This window comes from Pseudorca crassidens, chromosome 7, assembly GCF_039906515.1.
Source record: "Pseudorca crassidens isolate mPseCra1 chromosome 7, mPseCra1.hap1, whole genome shotgun sequence".
Taxonomy (NCBI): domain Eukaryota; kingdom Metazoa; phylum Chordata; class Mammalia; order Artiodactyla; family Delphinidae; genus Pseudorca; species Pseudorca crassidens.
In genome coordinates, this window is record NC_090302.1 from 46,525,111 (window position 1) to 46,546,784 (window position 21,674).

General features: G+C 37.6%; 1 long non-coding RNA gene across 1 annotated transcript in view; it reads right to left on the reverse strand.

Annotated features, from left to right (window-relative positions):
- Positions 1-1,236: 1,236 nt before the first annotated feature.
- The window catches only part of LOC137227766 (uncharacterized), a 58,412-nt gene continuing 37,974 nt past the window's right edge, over positions 1,237-21,674 (reverse strand). The window contains exons 6-9 of the long non-coding RNA XR_010944996.1: positions 18,950-19,078; positions 16,158-16,216; positions 9,071-9,153; positions 1,237-1,420 (exon numbers count right to left, since the gene is read on the reverse strand). This is a non-coding gene — a long non-coding RNA (uncharacterized lncRNA). The remainder of the gene's footprint in view (positions 1,421-9,070; positions 9,154-16,157; positions 16,217-18,949; positions 19,079-21,674) is intronic.

Consider the following 21,674-nt stretch of genomic DNA (forward strand, 5'->3'; position numbering starts at 1 on the left):
CCAAGAAATTTAAATTCAGCTAATGGGTTTATAGTAAGCAATCCAGAGAATTAAAGATCCTTAGGCAGTTCTTCCTTCCATTTGAAACTATATCCTGTTGCCTGGTTAAGGTTTTGCATTTTTTAGAGGCTGTGGCAGGTGCTTGCAATGTGCACATTTCAGTTTAATTTCCATCTGGGTGAACAAGAAGTCAGCTGCCTGGAGCTGAGGCATATTTACCGTGGACACAGGTAAATTTGCTCAAACTGCTCTAAGTGTAAAGAGAATAAAGGCTTAGTTGAGTAAAGAGAGAGCACAAAAACTCACTGGGATTAGAAATGATGGGTTAGACAAATATTCTTTGTAGCATTTGATATTTGCAATACGGAAATGAAATGCAGATCAGAAGAACTGACTCTTGGACCTCTTAAAACGCAGTGTCTCCTAAAGTTCCTTTAAACAAAAACATCTAAGTTACATTTCTATGTAGCTTGAGTGTACTAAGTTTACTATCACTATAAGGTATTTTTTAAAACTCTATAGATGGGGTTTTGTGAAAACTAGTACCGCATTGAAGAGAACTATTGTATCATGAATGTCACTACCATACAAGAGATTTGCTGAGAAGAATTAATGAAGAATCCATTTTGTGAACAAACCTGTTTTGCAGAAGGAGTCAGCGCAGTTCAGAATGTCTAACTGTGGTCTGATGAATCATGACTTTAAAATTTGCCACAGGGTGAGGAAGAGGGGGAGGGAGACTTGCCGGGGATTGCACGATACTGCCGAAACTTAAGTAAGGAAAAGAAAATGCCTTTCCTTTCCTTGAATTACTTGTATTTTTCTTTACGAGGCAATTCGAGTTTAATGTGACACATGCTTCAAACTGAAACATAAACTCTTAAAAATAAAAACAGAAGAAGTTTTTTTCAAGTTACTCATTTCACTTTAAGGAAAAATGGTAGAAAGGCCACATTTTTTTCCATGGGAGGGCACTCGGAAGTGCTTAAATACTTGTGTCTTGAAGAAGCTGCAGTGCTTAACAAATTACAGTAAAGTTATTTCAGCTACTGAAACATACTATTCTTTATTTCTGCTGGTCTCATGAAGGCTCAGAAAAGATTTTAAGACTGATTTCTAGGGCAAGGCATTCTCTGCCTTTGAGCTTCTCTCTGCGGAAATTCTATTCATATTTTAAGACACAGCTCAAAAGCCAATCCTCTATAGCATAACTTCAAATCTCTACAGAAAGGAGTGTTACTTCTCAAGAAAGCAAACAGCACATTGGTTGGATCTTGAATACAGAATCATTTCACTTGAATGTTTAGCGTACCTATTTTTATATTGTTGCTCTCCCCTACTAGATCAAGTTTCTGCAGGATGCACTCTTATTCGTTCTCTAATTGTCCACAGGGCTGTGCAAGTTGTAGGGGCACACACACTGAAAAGCAAACATTTATTCAATTATTTAGCAAAATAATTCAGCTCTACAGTCACTATGTGTGAGCTCTCCAACAAATGTTAGCAATCACATGTACTAGGTCCTCTTCTAAGCACTGGGGACTTGGTGAAAAACAAGACAAAAATCTATGACCCTCACAGAACTTACATTTTAATGACACAAGTTGTATTATGTCAGAGAACCCACTCCAAAAAAAACCCAAAAAACTTACACTTTTTGTCCCTATGGAATTTTTAAATAATCTACTCATTAGAGTGTAGACTTTGAAATTGCACTTTTGCCTTATGAGGTAATTGCAGCCAATAGATCATAAATGGAAGATTGTCTGATAGTTTAGGTCATTCTCTTATAATCATAGCCAATATCTTTGATTAAAAAAAAAAGAAGAAGAACCAGAGTAAGTTGATAACATAAGGCAGTAAAAATTTAACCTTTGAAAGCATCTAAATTCAATTCTCTGCCCCTTGTGGACATACTGTGAAGAAATCCCATCTATCCCTCCATAATATGGATCAGAAAGGGTTGTGAGAAAAAAGAACCTTGAAAAATCCAGGATTGGCATTGTGTCCAAAAGTGAAAGTCAAATTCAGGAGGAATAGCTTATCCCACATTGGCCAATAGAAGCAGGAACACACAGAGGAGGATCAGAAGACAAATCTACTCCAATAAAAATTAATTAAAAAAAAAAAAAAGACAAATCAACTAAAGCTAACTGTAGTAGCTCTCAACAGTAGAGGGGCAAAAGGCCAGACTGTTCAAAGTCTATGTAAAGGGCCAGAACAGGTCGGATGGTATTAAGGAATTACTAATACTTACTGAGCTTTTGCAGTGGGCTAGGTAATGGCAAGTAGGCTTTACTAGGGAGGAGGGTAGAGGACTAGATTCAAGACACAGAGAGAAGGTTTTGGCAAGTTAAGCCTTGTGGGAGTCTCAGCAACTCACCCGGGGAAGATAGCATTAGAAGTAAGGGAAGCTTTTCAACTAGCTTGTCATCATTGTACAAGTAAATTAACCTCTTCTTAATGTAAATAATATCTGTGGTATTGTTGATTTGTGCTGTCAAATGTAAGTTCCCTGGATTAGTCAGGATTGCTAATGCAGAAACTGAACTCCAACAAGCTCAGTCAGAAAGGGGGAAATAGAGGAGAACAGGACTAGAGGTCTTTTTTGTAACTCAAGTACAGATCTAGCCCTCAGACTCTTAGAGCTAGGAATTTGCATGTTGTTTGAAGTTTCTGTCTCTTTCTCTTATCTCTGCATTAATCAGACTAGTTTTTCTCCTAATGGTGGGAAACTTAACAGACAAAATTCTTGTCCTTCACACTTCTCATCACTTCTCTATCAGAGGAGCATTGCTCCTTCCCCTGTCTGGGAAAAAAAAAAATCCTGGAAGGGTTCCAATTGTCCTAGCTTGGCCGATACCTTATACCTTAAACCATCCACTGGGGACAGAGAGCTGATGTATTATGACTGGAGGACTTTACCAGAAATGGTTGGTTGGTTTTACACAAAAGAAGGTAGGGTTATTCTTAACATCAATAAGAATGTTTCTCAGAACAAGCAACAAATGTCTGCAACATTCTTTCAGGGACGGAATCCACTGTCTTCCTTAGTATCTCCACTTTTATTGCCTGGAAAGGTTTAAAATCCTTAACTTTCAGCCTACAATGCATTGCCTTTATTTTCCCCTTGGTATAGCTGGAAAAAAGTCATCTACATTCTATACAGTGATTTATGGATAATAGGAAATTTTAAAAGTAAGGAAAGGCTCGACTCTCCCAGACTACCAGGAATTCGGCCCACTGTTCTGGCAGCAACCCTTCCCTCTAATAAATTCTATCTTTACATTAAAAAAAAAAAAAAAAAGTAAGGAAAATTTTTGTACATTGCTTCCATCATGAACAACAGGCAAAGAATAAATTCTCCCTTTGGTACTGACTTAATGTGAAAAAACAATCAAATCCTACTTTCCGTATAAGTAGCATCAAAGTTAATCGGTTTAATTATTTATGCATTTGCTGTTTTTGCAAATGTGTTATAAATTTGTAACCACTTGCCATGAACAGATAAGGCCTACTTTCTTTTTACAATTGCCACAGAACCTCATTTCATCTATTCTTTATCGTAGTGAAATATTGTGAAGGTGGGGAAAATATAGTCCTTATCAATGTACAACCACCAACATGATCTTTTTGTTGTTTTTTCATTTTTGCTACTCTGATCACAAGCCTTTAGTTTATACAGTACATCACTATTTGCAAAGTCCCGTTATATGATTCTCTCATTTTATCGTGGTTGACTGCCATGTTCTTTCTTGGCTCAGCCCATTCCAATGTAACATAAAAAAGCCTTTGGGCTAGAGATTGACTGACTTTGAATAAGATGTGCATTGTCATTTAGGTATAGACAGAAATAAGATGAAGAGTAGAACTGAATTTTCATGACTTTTCATAAGATGTACATTCAACTGGATAGCCCTCAAAGGTAGCAAATTTGAGGTAATGAGAGCTTATTAAAAGTATGTTTTTTGTTGGGAATTTCATGACTGGTTTGTAAGGCTCCCAATTGCTGCCAGTTTACTGCTTAGCTAAGAGGTCCATTTGTAGTCAGGAGGACAAGAAGTATCCAATTAAGGTTTACAGTCTACCCCAAATTCTAGAAGATTCATTCTAAAGATGGAGACAAAGAGTACTTAGGAATGTCCACCATTTTGCACTTAGGAAAAGCACAACTTTTCATGTGGAATGTGAGATTTAGGTTCAGATCAGTTCTTAGAATACACACTAAGTCAAGGGTGAATTTCCCAAAGGTACTAATTCAAATCATTTTGTAGTTATAACTCTAAATAATGTATATGTCATTGATAGCTCCAGAAGAATGTTTGATTCAGGTTCTGGAGAATAGAAAGCAAATGCCCAAAGCCTTGGAAGATTGGTGTGCAATATAACATTTAAATTTCCTTTAAAAGAAAAAGTCTAAATCAAAAATATTTATTTTACTAAAAAAAGAAAGCAATCTTTTTATAAAGATTGGCACCTTGCTTTTCTTTTTTTATATATATTATTGAGAACATTAACCAACATCTCTCATTTTTAATCTTCTTTTTCTCCTAATGGTTGATATTTTCATGTTGCTTTTTTGATGCCTGAAGGTAATGATCTACTTTCATATACACTCAGAGATTATAATTGCACTATTATAAAGGAAAATGATGATTTCAGGTAGAACTCTGTGGAAGAAAATAGATGTGTGTGTATATATATATATATATAATATATATTCTGATATATGTATTCCATCAATGCTGAGAATACATATAAAATTATGTGAAGTGAAATAATACAATAATTTATATTTCTAATTGACAAGTTTAAACAACTGCCATGTTCATTAAGAGCCTGTTGTTGCCCTGGTTCTGTACCTGTCCTTCAAATGAAATCTTAGTTCACAGGCTCAGGGAGAAACTCTTTCCCTCAATATCATTTCTCGAGAAAAACACAGAACATGTTTTATAAAGTAAAAATGTAAGAGTTTCATCTCTGCTTTAATCTCTAAAAATACCTAAAAATGGGAAGATAATGCAATGGCTAAATATTATTTTTGTTTGCTTTATTTTATTTTGTTTCTTACCTTCTCCTCTGCAGTCAAGAGCTAAACCCTGAGGGCTTGCCTCTTCCTCTCCCATTCTATGTCCTCAGCTTCACATGTACCCTCAACCAAACAAGACTAATTTCTCTACCATTTCCCAAATAATCTCTGTTCCCACTTGCGCACATTTGCTCATCCTGTTCCCAGTAAAGACACTCCCTTTTTTTCCCATAAATCTTTGCATTCTTTAAAGTGCAGCTGCAACCTACAGTATGTACTCCTGAACTTTCCAATTCATTCCTTTGAGTAATCAAATTCTTGTTTACATTAGTACTTAATAGTTCCATAGTCTTAGAAACTTCTTTAGAGCACCCACTGAGTTTTTAATGCTTCTTTAATTTAAACCTTAAAAAGATCCTGTTAGAAATTGCTACCATCTCCATTTTTCTGTTGATAAAAATGAGGTGAGGTTCACAGAATTTCAGATTATTTTTTTCTCCTAAAGGAAAAGTGAATTAAGTGACAATATTTGAACTCAGGTCAGTTTGTTTAGGACTACAAATGACATTCTTGTCTACCACATAGAGCAGAGCTCAAAATATAGTAGGTGTTTGGATTAATTGTTTTTCATACATTCCCTTTTAGGATTAGAAGGAAACAATTAGTCTAATTATGACTTAAGAGGAACTGAACTCCTTTTTAATGAATTTGATGTGAATATATAGTTCCTTGTGTAGTTTTCTATGTAGTTATGTGTTTGATATCTATTTCCCCCAACAGACTATAAGTTCTTTGATTTATTTCTTATTAGTTCCATTCCCTAGCACAGTGCCTGAAACATAGTAGGCACTTAGTACTTGTTAAATGAATAATGAATGATGAGATATCTCTATATTAGAATGAGATCATTTGTCTGAGGAATTCTTTAATAATAAGGAATCAAATAGAACAATCTGGTTTACTTTCCATGACTGGGAAGCCGATATTCTTTTTTTTTTTTTTGCGGTACGCGGCCTCTCACTGTTGTGGCCTCTCCCGTTGCGGAGCACAGGCTCCGGACGCGCAGGCTCAGTGGCCATAGCTCACGGACCCAGCCGCTCCGCAGCATGTGGGATCTTCCCGGACCGGGGCACGAACCCGTGTCCCCTGCATCGGCAGGCAGACTCTCAACCACTGTGCCACCAGGGAAGCCCCCCGATAATATTCTTTTTTTTTTTTTAAGAAGATGTTGGGGATAGGAATTTTTATTAATTAATTAATTTATTTTTGCTGTATTGAGTCTTCGTTTCTGTGCGAGGGCTTTCTCTAGTTGTGGCAAGCTGGAGCCACTCTTCATTGCCGTGCGCGGGCCTCTCACTATCGCAGCCTCTCTTGTTGCGGAGCACAGGCTCCAGACACGCAGGCTCGGCAGCTGTGGCTCACGGGCCTAGTTGCTCCGCAGCATGTGGGATCTTCCCAGACTGGGGCTCGAACCCGTGTCCCCTGCATTGGCAGGCAGACTCTCAACCACTGTGCCACCAGGGAGGCCCTCGATAATCTTCTTTTAGGCTCAAAGGAAATCTACTAGCAGTGCTTGGACAGAATAAAGGTGAGCCAATACTGGCTGTTACATAATACAACACAGGTCCTGTGATTGAGCAACAGATATGGAAAATTTATATCTGTGAAATCAATTCTAGTTTCAGTTTCTGCATTATAACATTCTTTTTTCTCCCTTTCTTCATTTTAAAATGAAATTCTTTAGTTAATTAATGATATGATGACAGTAATGAAAAATGGCTTTCTTGTTTAATAACCCATTGTGGACACATTATTAACTAACAAAATTTGGAGTGACCAGAATGGGATTTAGAAGAATATCATTGTAAGGAAAAAAATATTTGGATATAATTTTTAAAAACAGGACTGGGAGGTAGAGGAGAGTGGAGAGGAACATTTTAAGGGTGAAACTAACTGAGAGAAGCGAGGATAAAAGAAGCACTGTTAATACCTGCCTGACTTGGATAAGTTCCCGAGTAAATAAATCCTTTACATGGGACCAGTGCAGAGTTATTTGAAACTGAGTAAGGAGGCAATTCAATTCATCATGGTAAACCTGAATTAAGACTCTTTGTTTCTTTAATGCTCTAGCTACTGCTGATATAAAGTACATCTCCAGCCAATCAACAGGCTTTACCTACCCATGATTCTGAACTCTGAAACAGAAAGCTTTACAGGGCATTGTGCCTGGGTGAGCAGGTGGGAAGGTAATGATGCAACTGTTTATTTATGGTTAACTAGCTGATTCCTTGTGGTTTAAGACTGAAACTCAACAGATTCCACCCTGTAGGACACACTCAGGCACATATTTGAGATTCTGGAGACAAGCTTAAGCTTTCCTCAAAAGAGCAAATGCAAACCAAGGAGTGTGGAGAGGGGTGTTGCAGCCCCAGTAGAAATGTTTTACCTCCTATAGCAATGCTTTATCATTTAAATTATAAAACTGAATTGGTTCTGTTCTGCTGTAATACAAATGTGTGTGTGTGTGTCTGCCTGTGTGTGCAACATTTACTCAATGTCAAGGTTCCTGAATTGCAGTAACTTAAATTTTCTCAATATTTTTGAACAGGTGATAATGGACAACATTTCATTTGGAAAAGTTTAAACACACTAGGAAAGTGGACTCTGCTATAGAATCTGACTCAAAGGGGACCACAGTCATCACGTTATATTCATCTTACTCTGATTCCTGCATAGAAGCTTCATTGGCACTTTGCTGAACAACACTGCGTAGATTTTTCCAAGAATAATAAGGCAAATATTGATTCAGAAAGGTACGTTTACTCATGGTCATTTTTCAATTTAAGGCCATTTTATTTAGAAAAATACATTAGAACTGTACTTACTAAGACCAGAAACATTAATAATTCACTATATTTATAAGACATCTCAGATAGAGTGCTTCAAACCACTTTATTGGTTTGAGTGGAATATTTAAAATACTTATAAATATGTATACTTTATATTATGTATACATTATATACTTATATATATAATGTTTGCTTATTTTTGAGTATAGATGATAAAGTTGTCTTCTTGCCAATAATCATGTTACTGTTCGAACGAAGTATATGATTGATCACCTGGAATTTTATCTTCTGACTGTCTGATTCTTGACAAAACCACCGTGCAGTCAGGGACATTAAAAAGTGGCTAGTGGGCTTCCCTGGTGGCGCAGTGGTTGAGAGTCCGCCTGCCGATGCAGGGGACATGGGTTCGTGCCCCGGTCCGGGAAGATCCCACATGCCGCGGAGCGGCTGGGCCCGTGAGCCATGGCCGCTGAGCCTGCGTGTCCGGAGCCTGTGCTCCGCAACGGGAGAGGCCACAACAGTGAGAGGCCCGCGTACCGCAAAAAAAAAAAAAAAAAGTGCCTAGTGTTTTCTTCTCAAATATGTAACTACAAAGTCTTTAAAATGAGAGATAGAAGTGAAGTCCTATCTGCTACATTCATGAGGGGTGAAACTTTCTATTGGTTTTACACTTTAGGGCTTACAAAACTTTTGTCACATGTATTTATTCCATCCTCACAATTATATTGTGGGAAAGGTAGGGCAGGTGATATTATCATTGTACATATTTCAAAACTGAAATGCACTGAAGTTGAGATTTAGTTAAAGTGAGTAATCAGTAAATAGGAGAGTGAGGAATCTAGACCTTATACTTTCTTTGAGTGCAGACCATGGTGCCCCCTTTAACTTAGACATTTGGAGGCATAAAATTATCTAAAGTTCTAAATTACAGATTGACATAAATTATAGAAAGAAAATTATTGCTTGACGGTAAAATCAAAACATAAGACCAGAATGTGAGGTTTGTAGTGACTACAAACCTACACATACACTTACCATTTAATACTGATAGAACCACAGGCATCCATTTTGTTTCCCCTCTTTAGGAGGGTGTGGGAACCTCAAAAGCACACCCATATTTCTAACTACTACATCATTATTTAATTTCCTGTACGATTCTTGAAAAACCAGGTCTTTGGGAGTTAGCACTCACCGTGTGTTCATACTCTTCAAAGTTTTCTTTCTTTTTGAAACTTGTTCTTCTCAGTCATTTTTCATGCTTGACACGAGACAAAGCTAGGTGATGAAATAATGAGATGGTTTGATTAATTCATTGTCTTTATAATGAATGGAATGCAATGCAAAGGCATCATGCATGCCTAGTTTTTGTCCGCTCAAAACCTTTTCTCTGGGTTGATTGCTCTTGAACTCTACTGTTTTTCATGATTTTCTTTGACTTAGTCTCTGAAGTTCTTTTATCCTTGAATTACCTCTTACCTTTCAGTTTTTATGTTGAAATCTTCTTTCATTATGTCTTTCCTTCTATTCCCTGAAATCACTGAAATACTTAGGTTCCAATTTTCTTAGAGTTCTTTAGAAAATAAATAGTTGACTCTCCAGACAACCTTATTTGTATTTTTGATTTCAAATAACTTATAATCCCTATAAAATTGCCAAGAATAAGTTTTATTGATTACAGGAAATGTAATACAAAATACCATTATTCCACCTTCAAAACAAACCAACTAGAAAACTACCAAAGCATGAACTAAGTCAAATACATAGATATCATGGTTTATTTTGATCTCACGTGTTGAAGAACAATCCAATTAAATAAACTTCAAAATACTCTGCCACTCTGTATGTGTGATGTATTTAAATAATTGATGGTACTATTGACTGGAATTCTTGTTTTATTCATCTTTCTAGAAATTTAGAAAATTTTATGATATAAAGTATTCCGCTTCCATCAATGACATGAATGATATAATTTGGGAGAAGTATTAAAAATTTCAACTTAAAGACCTTGCTAATTATTGAAGAGCAAAAGATAAATTATATCATTTTCATCATTCTCAAACTACCCATCTTAGATTTTAAAAAATATCATCAAGATGATGACTTTCCCACCCTCACCCCCCAAGAAAACCTTACACTTTCTACAGATTCTGGGCTACAAATATAGGAATGATTTTTAAGAAAACAAGTTTAGGAAACCTTGTATTTCTTCTTAAGGAAATAAATTTGGGAAAGAAAAAAATCAACCAGTCTACCATGAGTTCATCACTTTCAAATGAGAGGAGATTTGGAAACTTTTGATGGGACATCAGTAGATATTTTTCCCCTAACACTGTGGCCATTGGCTAATATTTCAGCACAATTTTGGGTAGAGGAGCAATGCAATTAAGAAATGTTCCAGGAAATATTCTGTGCTATTTCACATGATACATAGTTGATGCTAGGATGACATTACTTCTCTGAGAATATGACAAGACATATGAAAGACAGGGAGTATCAATCTAAAAGTACCTCTTGAAGGTATTTGGATTATGGATGGTTACCTCAGGTGTCAGGTACACAGAAAGCTACTTCGGTGAGCAAGAGGCAGAATGTATTCTACGTACAAATGCTGAGGCTTGCTACAACTGGTTCATCAGGGTGGGGCCATAAGAGTCAACCAAGGAAAAAACTACATCACACACAAAATGCAAACATCAAGCCAGTTGTTGGCCAGAGTCCTGACAGAGCCCTTAGTAAGATTATTAAGAAATAGATACCTTGGCTCACCACAGAGTATACAATGTGAATCACAAATGCTCATCAGGATAGCTAATTTTTATGGACACTTTGTGGGTCATTTATTACTGATAGAGTTCCAAGTATAAAGGCTATTCTATTTTTTACTATTTTCTTAATGGGATTGGAAAAACTCACACATCCAGTAACTAACTTTACCTGAAATCCAGTGTGATGAAACATTGAGTTATGAAGGTCTTTTAATTAAACTATTTTATTTAAGCTATAATTTAAAACATTAGATAAAAACTAGAAATAGTAAGGAAAACAAAAAGAATCTTTCACAAAAATAAAACCATAATCCAGTTTTACAGAATCAGTCATTACAAAGTAAATCTACACGTTACAGAATAAAGCAGTGGCATTAGGTGAAGCTTTAAAGCTAGAATTAATTAAACTACTTCCAATCATACCCATTTATTTTTCACTCTGTATTCCCTATATGTCTTATATGTAGAATCTGAACATTTTCCACAGAGAAATCCTCTTTTCCATCCAAAATCATCTTTCATCTTTTTTCTGCCTTCCAATTTTGCTTCAGCCCATCTTTTAAAGGCAAAAGATAATATTTATTGCACACATACACGCTGTAGAGCATTATGCAAAAACTTTGTACCATGTATTACCGGAGATAATTCTTGTAACAGTCAGTGAACCAGATACCATTATTATCCTTACCTTACAAGAGGCCTCACATTGGTTAGATAACTTGCCCACAGTCTATATGTGAGAGAACTTGAACTTAAACAGGGGGCAATTATTCTCTAAAGACCAGGCTCTGAAAAGCTATACCACAAGCAATCCAAGTGCAAGCCTCTTTCTTATAGAACTTTAATTTTAATTTGAATACAGTTTAGTGTTACATGAACTTCGAAAGTTATGAGAAAATGAACTAAGCCAGAGGAGTAAAACTTCGTTTCACACACACACACACACATTTTTTTTTGGTTTGCTTATTTGTTTTTTACCATTCTTAAAGAAGTTTTTGGAGGGAGTGACTTTATGTCATTTCTCTCATCTATAAAAGAGAGATGGTGTCAATGTCATTTATTTTTTTGTATCCATGGACGTGATGTGAAAAAATGGTGATGTATAGTTAAGAATGGAGGCGAGAGTATACAGTGGAGAAAAGACAGTTTCTTCAATAAGTGGTGCTGGGAAAACTGGACAGCTACATGTAAAAGAATGAATCTAGAACACTCCCTAACTCCATACACAAAAGTAAACTCAAAATGGATTAAAGACCTAAATGTAAGGCCAGACACTATAAAACTCTTAGAGGAAAACATAGGCAGAACACTCTATGACATACATCACAGCGAGATCCTTTTGACCCACCTCCTAGAGAAATGAAAACAAAACCCAAAATAAACAAATGGAACCTAATGAAACTTAAAAGCTTTTGAACAGCAAAGGAAACCATAAACAAGATGGAAAGACAACCCTCAGAATGGGAGAAAATTTTTGCTGACAAAGCAAATGACAAAGGATTAATCTCTAAAATGTAGAAGCAGCTCATGTAGCTCAATATCAAAAAACAAACAACCCAATGCAAAAATGGGAAAAAGACCTAAGACATTTCTCCAAAGAAGATACACAGACTGCCAACAAACACATGAAAGAATGCTCAACATCATTAATCATTAGAGAAATGCAAATTAAAACTACAATGAGATATCATCTCACACCAGTTAGAAAGGCCATCATCAAAAAATCTACAAACAATAAATGCTGGAGAGGGTGTGGAGAGAAGGGAACCCTCCTGCACTGTTGGTGAGAATGTAAATTGATACAGCCACTAAGGAGAACAGTATAGACGTTCCTTAAAAAACTAAAAATAGAACTACCATATGACCCAGCAATCCCACTACTGGGCATATACCCTGAGAAAACCACAATTCAAAAAGAGTCATGTACCAAAATATTCATTGCAGCTCCATTTACAATAGCCAGGACATGGAAGCAACCTAAGTGTCCATCAACAGATAAATGGAGAAAGAAGATGTGGCACATATACAATGGAATATTACTCAGCTATAAAAAGGAACGAAACTGAGTTATCTGTAGTGAGGTGGATGGACCTAGAGACTGTCCTACAGAGTGAAGTAAGTCAGAAAGAGAAAAACAAATACCATATGCTAACACATATATATGGAATCTGAAAAAAAAAATGGTCATGAAGAACCTAGGAGCAAGACGGGAATAAAGATGCAGACCTACTAGAGAATGGACTTGTGGATACGGGGAGGGGGAAGGGTAAGCTGGGACAAAGTGAGAGAGTGGCATAAACATACATACACTACCAAACGTAAAATAGATAGCTAGTGGGAAGTAACCACATAGCATAGGGAGATCAGCTTGGTGCTTTGTGACCACCTAGAGGGGTGGGATAGGGAGGGTGGGAGGGAGGGAGATGTAAGAGGGAAGAGTTATGGGGACATATGTATAACTGATTCACTTTGTTATAAAGCAGAAACTAACACACCATTGTAAAGCGATTATACTCCAATAAAGATGTTAAAAACAAAACAAAACAAAACTACAATGAGGTATCACCTCACACCAGTCAGAATGGCCATCATCAAAAAATCTACAAACAGGGCTTCCCTGGTGGCGCAGTGGTTGAGAGTCCGCCTGCCGATGCAGGGAATACGGGTTCTTGCCCCGGTCCTGGAAGATCCCACATGCCGCAGAGCGGCTGGTCCCGTGAGCCATGGCTGCTGAGCCTGCGCGTCCGGAGCCTGTGCTCCGCAACGGGAGAGGCCACAACAGTGAGAGGCCCAAGTACTGCAAAAAAAAAAAAAAAATCTACAAACAGTAAATGCTGCAGAGGGTGTGGAGAAAATGTAGCCCTCTTGCACTGTTGGTGGGAATGTAAACTGATACAGCCAGTATGCAGAACAGTATGGAGGTTCCTTAAAAAACTAAAAATAGAACTACCATATGACCCAGCAATCCTACTACTGGGCATATACCCTGAGAAAACCATAATTCAAAAAGAGTCATGTACCAAAATGTTCATTGCAGCACTCTTGACAATTGCGAGGACATGGAAGCGACTTAAGTGTCCATCGACAGATGAATGGAGAAAGAAGATGTGGCACATATATACAATGGAATATTGGTCGCCATAAAAAGAAACGAAATTGAGGTATTTGTAGTGAGGTGGCTGGACCTAGAGTCTGTCATACAGAGTGAAGTAAGTCAGAAAGAGAAAAACAAATACCGTATTCTAACACATATATATAGAATCTAAAAAAAAAAAAAAATGGTTCTGATGAACCTAGGGGCAGGACAGGAATAAAGATGCAGACGTAGAGAATGGACTTGGGGACACAGGGAGGGGGAACGGTAAGCTGGGATGAAGTGAGAGAGTAGCATTGACATATATACACTACCAAATGTAAAACAGCTAGCTAGTGGGAAGCAGCCACATAGCACAGGGAGATCAGCTCCGTGCTTTGTGACCACATAGAGGGGTGGGATAAGGAGGGAGACACAAAAGGGAGGGGATATGGGGATATGTGTATAAGTATAGCTGATTCACTTTGTTATACAGCAGAAACTAACAAAGCATTATAAAGCAATTACACTCCAATAAAGATGTTAAAAAAAAAAAAGAGGGTAAGATGATGAGAAACTTTGTAACATGAGAGCTAACAGCAGAGATTCTGGAATCTAATTATAGCAGAACAAATTTGATTTGCTACTGACTAGCTATATAACTTTTTAAAAGTTTCTTAATCTTTCTGTGCCTCAATTTCCCATCTGTAAAATATACATAACAATTAGTATTCCACATAGTTGCTAGTTGATTATATGAGGAAAATCTCTGTAGAAATCTTAGCACAGTATGTGATACATAGACATTTCTCAATAAAGATTTATTTTGTTCCTCACAACAAATAAACTAAAGACTAGACCATAAAAATAAGAACAAAGCTGGTCCTTAATTAGGCAAGATAATTTTCCAAGATAAAATGGAGTTTTAAAATGACAAGTTTAGGTTTTCTTTTGTAAATAGTTGCTTTACCATTCTGCATTTTTTCGGGATAAAAGTGAAGTTATTTTGCAGAATGAATTCATTTTTTGTACTTTTTTGATGTTCTCTGAACTTCTGTGTTTTTAAAGACACATGATCCAATTTTCCTAAGAGTTCATCACTTAAGGAAAATAGATTAGAAGAGATCTTAAAAAGCTGAAAGAAAACAGGTGAATTATCGATGATTGCATTTCTCCTGACTGTGTTTATGAGCTTCCATTCAGAACAAACAAAATGTTTATCATTTTATTATCAGAATACTACATGTCATAAAACAGGAATGAGGGGACTTTTATAAGCGATTTAATGAAAAGCTCTGAAGAAAAAGAAGCAGCATGTTAGAAAAAGATGCCAATGATGCTGTAGGAGCAGAAATATTACTGATACTAGAAACCAAGGAGGAGAGAAAGACATGGGCTTCTGAAGCTGTAATGTTTAATACTGGAAACTCAAGGAGATACAAAGCCCTATGGCCGAGTGCTAAGCCTGTCACAGCATGTTCTTCTTTTGAGTCTGTGTCTGTCAAGGCACTTCCTTAGCTGGTTGCTATAGAAATAATTATAGTACAGGACGTTGAGAATTCAAAGCAGATGGATGTTAAAGTAGAAATGCTGTCATCTTTGTGTGTTTGCTCTAATACCCTTAGGATTAAAAAGGAAATAAAATTAAAAGCAAAAAGCATCATTGCTTGAATTGAAAATTAAGAAATATGGGTTTCATAGCTTAATGAAGTATTTCATTTCAGCACAAAACAGTTAAGTGCGAGGTACTGGATGAAGTCCTCAGAGTAATCAACAAATGCTAACAAAAATGGGAACCAAGGGCTTCTGTCAAGTGGAAGAATATCTGATTTAATCAAGAAACTGAGGATAAGTATATTTTTGAAAGGATTATATCATCCTGTAAATGGTCTCTTTTTTAAGTTTGTGGTTATATGCTGGGATGTGACTACCTTGAAAAAAATACTCAAAAACTCAAAGCTCTTTTTTTGCTATCACCATATTAACTTTGAATCCTTCTTTCTTTTTAAATTTTTTCTTGCGAGATTTATCATATATAAAGAAGATTTTATAAGCTATAAATGTGTGCATGTGTATATTTGTGTGTGCATCTATAAAAGTAGATAGATAGATAGATGATAGGCAGATAGATAGATAGATAGGTATTATTTCTATTCTGTTCTATCTATCTTTTAGTCTTTCTCTTAACCAGTACCACAGTATCTTAATTTCTAAAATTGCATAACAAGTTTTGATATTGAATAGAGTGGTCCCAGCATCTTCTTCAAGTCTCTCTGGGCGAAGACACTTTGATAATTTTCAGCATTTAGGAAACAGTCACATTTCCCATTTTGGCACGATAATTTATGGAAGGATACAATGATAGCGATTGTGGCTTTGTAGTCAATATGAAGTAATAGATGACAGAGTTATAAAAGGGCCTAAGTTGTAAGACCACGTACCTGTTCTACAGCGGCTATTATTTCCTTTGACTCATCTGATGTTGAAAACATAATTCCAGCTTGAAAAAAAAAAACCCCTGAATTTAATCTACCTGAATACCCAGGTTAATCATTCCATATTAAATACTCCTATTTAAGTTTATCTCCAGGATTTCAAGTAATTCTGCCAATTAAGAATCTAAGATAAATGTATGGATGTAATAATATTTGCATTCTTCTAAGCAGTGATAAACAGCTCCATTTCTAGTTCAAAGAATGAAAGGGATTAAAATGCTAAATGGAAAATTCTAATTAAGATTTTGTTAAGCAAGAGAGCACTGTAATAAGTACTGGCATATAAGATTGATCCTGTTTGCAAGGGTCTAAGAATCGAGTTGGAAAAATGGACTTTTCTTTCTTTTTCTCTTTTTGATTGTGCTGCGCTGCTGGCGGGATCTTAGTTCCCTGACTAGGGATTGAATCCACGCTCTCGGCAGTGAAAGCACAGAGTCCTAACCACTCGATCGCCAGGGAATTCCCAGGACTTTTCTGTACGTATAAAAATTTCAACAACTAATCAAGGCTGAATATAGTAAATATTAAATGAACAGGATAGCTGTTTAGAGGAAGGGGAGACTACCAAGACATGGAGGTCATTGAGAGAGACTTTACTGAAGACTTAAAACAGGGTAGCACTCACACAGAGAAGGTGCAAAAGTGTATTCCGGACATGAGAGGCGTCATTAGCCAGTATAAAGAGACTAGAATGTACATAGTGGACTTGCTGACTAATTTCAAATTAGAAGTGAATTATATGCAAAATATGACAAATTAAATCGCAGAAAAGTCTACAGTATATACTTGTGGCATTGTAGGGCCCTTCTGTGGGTGTGAGGACTGGCTCAGTTTTTAAACTGGATGAGGAAGTGGTATTCCATGGGCACTGATGAAATCAGCCTTATGCCATCCAATTCTAATAATTTTTCATTATGTATATCGAGCCATGCTCTTGTCATCTGTCCATCTATTTTTCCTTTAGCAACATCTTGGCATATTAGCCATCACCATAGATCCCTAGTGGTTGAGTATTGCCACTTGACCTCTGCTATTCTGGAATCATATCATTCCCACTGACAGCAGGGAACCTGGTTCTCTAATAATATTGCCTATCATCAACCCTGGTGCAGTCACCACTGAGCTTGCCAGACATGCCAGTACCTCCATCACTAGCTTATTCTTCATAAGCTTAGTGATGAGAGCATTTTCTGGCCCTTCCAAAGAATGGTTAGCCAGCTGATGGGTTCTTAACCGTTATACAATAGAGCCATTCTAACAAGCTTACTTCCCTGAGCCTTTTGATTTCTTCCTCAAATCTCTGCCAGGGGAATTCTGTCATTTGCCCTTAATTTAATAGGAGCCTTTTGTCCCCGCAAGCCTCCAGTAACCATCCCAACAATATTTTAGGACCATTTCCAGGTGTTCTTGCCAGGGAGTTTTCAGTCATGGGAGAATGCTCCCTTATTGGACAGTTCTCCCTTACGGAGCTTATCTTTCACCATCCCTAACCCCTACCCAAATCCAATGCTATCAAGATCTACTTCCTGGCCTGCTCTCTCCCACCCCCACCCCGGATTTCTTTTGCTACAATTAATCGTGTCCTGAAGTTCCTTAGGTAAATAATTCCTTTTTGCCTCTAGCAAGGAAGTACTTCCCTAGTTGGCCCATGCTGAGACTTGTTAAAGAACTAGAGGACAAGGAGGGGGAGTGGGGTCAGATCTTGAAGAGAACAATTACTATCCTCCAAAGCATCCAACTCAGTTGAGGTTTTGGTATGGTCTTCAGGCAAGAGAAGGCTGCTATTTCTTCAGCAAAACAAAGTAGGCTGTGCTTGCAGGCCCAGGGGTTCAGAGGAATCAGGGGTCCCATGTTCTGAACACATCTACCCATATGTCTCCATTCAATGTCTTAGAACCCCACTCCTTTCCTATCAGGGCTTTGATTTTAGCATAAAAAACTTGCCAAGGCTGTGGATTCAGTAATCATTACTTGTCTACTATTTTTACAATAAAAAAGTGCTTATGAAATAATAGAAAATTTATATATTGTCTTCTGCCCCCAGTTCTTGGCACAGAGTTCCTAAAGCCTTGTAATTTCCTGAGTGAGAAGAGTATTAGGGGTATCTTTTGTTCTAATATTTGGCTTTTGACCCTTGTTCCTGACGTGGAACTCCTAAATCCCTTGGAATTTACTGGGTGATAGTAGTGTCCTTTGTTCTAATGAGGTGACCCTTGGTGGGCTCTTTGATGGGGGCTGGTCACCAAAAAGAACAAGCCATGATGAGAACCTTGGAATTTTTTAGCCCCACTACCCATTCTCCAGAGAGGGGAGAAGGGCTAGAAATGGAGTTTATGATCAATCATGCCTATACGATGAAGCCTCCATAAAGATCCCTATAGTATGGGGTTTGGAGAGCTTCCCAGCGGTCAAACACATGGAGTTGCTGGGAGAGTAACGTGATGTACCCAGAGAAGGCATGGAAGCTCTGCACTCCTTCCCATATACCTTGTCCTACACGTTTTTCATCTAGATGTTCATCTGCACCTTTTATCATATTCTTTATTATATAATAAACTATTAAGTATAAGTGTTTCCCTATGTTCTGTGAACTGCTTTGTGAGCAAATTATCAAATCCAAGGGGGAGGAGGCCATGGGAAGCTCTGATTTAGAGCCTAGTCAAATGGAAGTTGTGGGCAACTACTATGTGTGATTGGCATCTGAAGTGGGGAGAAGTCTTGTGGGACTGAACACTTACCTTGTAGGATCTGATGCCATCTCCAGGTAAACAGTGTCAGAACTGAGATAAATTGTATCACATCCAGCTGGTGTCAGAATTTCCTGGTGTGGAAAAACACCCACACATCTGGTGTTGGAAGTGTTGTGACTATGGTAGTAGTGTGAGAACAAAAGAGACACAGAGGAGGAAGAGTGAGTTTTTTCCATATAGTTCATCATCCAATCTTCAGTTCCATCTGCTTTCTAGCTACAGAAATAGCGGATCTCTTTAAATGCTTCCATGGAGGCTTTCTAACTTTCTTTCACACAGTACACCAGGTTGGTAATTGACAAATCCCTCCATATTTCTCAAATGCTTAGTATTGTGCAAGTCATTGCATCTCTTCTCACCTGTATCCCATCCCAACTCACCACTGGTGAAAATTATAGCAGTTATAATGCTAGAGTGAGTTGGAGGTTTTTAACACAGTTTATCTCTTACAATGGGATCTTTATTGCTATACAGCTGGCAAGTGATCTAATTCCAAAATCACATCCAAGAGTATGCTATCTGGGACCACTTCTGAAATTACTTATTTTCAGTTGGGTTTCTGCATTGGTTTCCTAGGGCTACCATAACAAAGTCTCACAAAGTTTGTGGCATAAAACAACAGAAATTTGTTGTCTTACACTTCCAGAGTTTAGAAATCCAAAACGAAAGTGTTGGCGGGGTTGGTTCCTTCTAGGCACTCTGAGGGAGAATCTGTTCCGTGCCTCTCTCTTGGCTTCTGGTGATTAATTAGAAATTTTTGGCATTCCTTGGTTTATAGATACATCACTCCAACCTCTACATCTGTCTTCACAGGCTGTTCTCTCCTTTTATTTCTGTGATCACATGACATTCTCCCTGTGTGTCTCTGTCTCTCTGTTCAAGTTTCCCTCTTCTTATAAGGACACCAGTCATATTGGATTTAGGACTAATACTGGACAGTATGGCATCGTCTTGACTTAAGCACACCTACAAAGACCCTATTTCCAAATAAGGTCACATTTACACATTAGGATTTCAACATATCTTTGGGGGAGTCAAAATTCAACTCATAACAGTCCCAAAGACAAAGAAAAATCCTGTCATGGGAATTTGTGTGTAAGTGATTTATTAGGATATATTCCCAAGAAAATACCGTAGGCGGGTGAGGAAATGGGAATGGTAAGGGAAGAAGACCAGTCAAGGATACGTTAATTAAGCCGCATTCAACTGAGGATAACTTTTGCTCACTCCAGTCATGGAGTTCTGGGGACAGTGTAGGCCACAACTCTGAATTGGTCCTCAGAGGCAAAGAAGTTAGATTATTCTCACCTCTGTACCCATTGGTTCAGAGCAATGGCTGGGGGAACATAAATTCCCAGGCATATTTCATTCCTGCTTGTATGGCAAAAGTGATTGTAACAGACTGAAGATAACTGTTATGGACTGAATTATGTCCCCCAAGACTCATATGTTTAAGTCTTAACACCCAGTAGCTCAGAATGTGACTGTATTTGAAGATAGGGTCTTTAAGGAGGTAATTAAAGTAAAATGAGATCATATGGGTAGACACTAATCCATTATGACCGATGTCCTTATAAGAAGAGATTAGTACACAGACAACACACAGAGGGACGACCATGTGAGGACACAGAAAGAAAGTGACCATCTACCAGGCAAGGAGAGAGGCCTCAGAAGAAGCCAAACCTGTCAACACCTTGGTCTTGGACTTCTAGCCTCCAGAACTGTGAGAAAATTAATTTCTGTTGTTTAAGCCACCCAGTCTGTGGTATTTTGTTATGGCAGCCTCAGAAAAGTAATACAGTAGCCATTGACAAACATACAGGTGCTGGTTTGCGAAAGTTGAGCTCATACTGGGGGCACGTGTGCATGGAGTGGAAGAAGAATCTGAGGGGATGTGGGAAGAGCACTCATGGTGTCTGCTCTGACCTTAACCCTTGAAACTCCCAGTAAACCATTTCAGGAATGTGTGCTTCTTGTCTCCACAATGTCAATCTGCTCTATTAGACATTCTGGTTTCCAGAAAGGATGTAATAAGGGTTCTACTGAAACCTGAAACTCAAACCTTGTCAGTGTAGGCTCTGAACAATTACCCAGGCTTGTTTTTATACAATGGAGACAGAAACAAGTATATATATGGACCTCAGGAGATTCCTTTAGATGCATCTTGATATTTCTACACCTGATGATAAAAATGAGCGGGTTAATGCAGCAACTGCAGTCGGATGAGTGCAAGGTACCGAGAGAGCATGGGCCATTCAAGGTTGAGGAAACGGGTCACTCCACAAAGTGATCAACCTAGACCAGGTACAATTTTAACCAAGCATGGGAACATCTTGAATACTTAATGGAGGAGTGAAAAGAGCCCTTAGTTGATTGGTTGGTATTGAAAACTCTGCTTAGTTCAGTATATCTAAATTCTATTTTCATATCTGCATACACAAGGGACTTACATCACAGTCCTAAAAAGTACAGTTCATAGCCAAGTTTGAGGAATTGTTGTATGTGGCTGGGGAAATATAGTAAACAATCGCACAAATGGCAGAACCTCTTTGCTTCTATAAAGGACTAGTTCTAAGACTCATGTTATCATCCATTAGGTTAAATCTGTTTTTATATGCGTTTATGTTTCCAAATCTAATCAGTACAATGTCTAATTGAAATGGCATTCTACAATATAATACAATATTAAGGTTGATCTTACTTTAGTCATTCC